Source organism: Octodon degus, unplaced genomic scaffold, assembly GCF_000260255.1.
Source record: "Octodon degus isolate 3935 unplaced genomic scaffold, OctDeg1.0 scaffold00005, whole genome shotgun sequence".
In the NCBI taxonomy this organism is placed as follows: domain Eukaryota; kingdom Metazoa; phylum Chordata; class Mammalia; order Rodentia; family Octodontidae; genus Octodon; species Octodon degus.
This window is the reverse complement of record NW_004524581.1, coordinates 8,967,787-8,969,531: the sequence shown is the minus strand read 5'-3', so window position 1 is coordinate 8,969,531 and position 1,745 is coordinate 8,967,787. Positions and strand designations below refer to the sequence as shown.

At 43.7% G+C, this 1,745-nt stretch overlaps 1 pseudogene; it reads left to right on the top strand.

The window, feature by feature from the left end:
• On the top strand, nt 1-327 carry LOC111818601 (annotated as a pseudogene).
• Nucleotides 328-1,745: the final 1,418 nt, after the last annotated feature.

Below are 1,745 nucleotides of genomic sequence, written 5' to 3'. Positions count from 1 at the left end.
ATGAGCAACACTCACTCTCCCGAACTGAAAAAATTTATGGACAAGAAGTTATCACTGAAATTGAATGGTGGCAGACATGTCCAAGGAATATTGCGAGGATTTGATCCCTTTGTGAATGTTGTGGTAGATGAATGTGTGGAGATGGCAACTAGTGGGTCACAGAACAACACTGGAATGGTGACAATACGAGGAAACAGTATCATCATGTTGGAAGCCTTGGAATGCGTTTCAGCAGAAAAATGCGTTTTCAGCAGAAAAATTCACACGCCTCCTCCAAGCGCTACTTTCACTGACGAAGATTGGGTCATACACATTTTCATATATTAAATTCTTGTTAAATTAAAAAAGAAAGAACAAAGGGCCCCCTGTATTAGCAAAATACAGGTTTATGCTCCCAAAGTGTATTATGTATTGGTTCAACTGTGGGTTTTCTTTCTTCTGGCCATCATCAAAACAGGGACACATTGATATTCTCCTGTTGTACTCAGAATGTGCGGCCAAAGCCACGGCCCTCTAGGAACCCACAGCCTCCTCCAGGTTCCCTTGCAAATTCCAGAGCCGCAGCCTCACCAAGCAGATGGCCCCGAGCATGCTGTGAGGACTCAGAGAACACAGCTGGGTCCTCAACTCCTGGACGCGAGTGCAGGCAGCCGGGAAGGACTCGGGTGAGCACACAGTCAGCCGGCGCTTTAGCAGCGAGCCATTGTGACTGCCAGGCAGTGCCTGCTAAGTGAAGTCAGCGAGGGTGGAGGGCATCCTAGAAGTCTTCTAGTAAAAGACATGAGCTTCCTCCATTTTCATTCTCTTGTATGGGCAAATCACATATGTCCCCTAATTTAGCAATGTTCTTGAATCTGCGGTGACTCAATTAAATAAGCATTTGTGCTGCAATAATACCAGTAAAGTACAAACAGAAAGAAATTGGAAAGGTTAATATCAAGGAAATGGATAGAACTAAAAGCAGGAAACAGGACAAAGTATATTATGTTACTTTAAAATATATGGAGAAACTTCAAACTTTGTGTACCAGATAATATAGAAGCCAAGGACCAGGGAGACAGCTCAGTAGAATAGGCGCTTGCCTGGCAAGTGCAAGGTCCTGAGTTCAATCTCTGATGCCATCAAAAAAAAAAAAAGAAAAGAAAAGAAACAGACAAAGAGATACTGATATAGGAAAGAAAACTAAACCTAAGCCCTTTTGTGTTCCAGTGCCGTTTTAAGTTAAGTTTAAGTTTCTATTTTCTTAAGTTTGCTTCTTGTAAATATTGTCAGACTTACCTAACCTGATACCATGCTTTGTTATAAGACCATGTGTTTGGGCCAGGAAGATAGCTCAGCAGCATAAACACCTGCCTGGCAAGTGCAAGATCCTGAGTTCCATCCTCCCATCCTCCCCCACCTCCAAAAAAGGCCATTTGTTTCCTACATAAAATGTTGAACACCTTTGTTCCTTTGTCATAAGCTAAGCTTATGCTTTGCAGCATTTCTGTGGCTGCACTAAATCATAGCAGCGCCACCACCCGCCTCCAGACCCGGAACTAGACCTAGGACTAACACTGTCCCCCTGCTGCCCTTCGGGGTCAGTGCTCAGTCATGCGCTGGCTGCCCACCTCTTGGCCCCACTAAACTTGCTTGTCTCTGCATCTGGCCTCTGCGGTGACTCAATTAAATAAGCATTTGTGCTGCAATAATACCAGTAAAGTACAAACAGAAAGAAATTGGAAATGTTAATATCAAGGAAATGG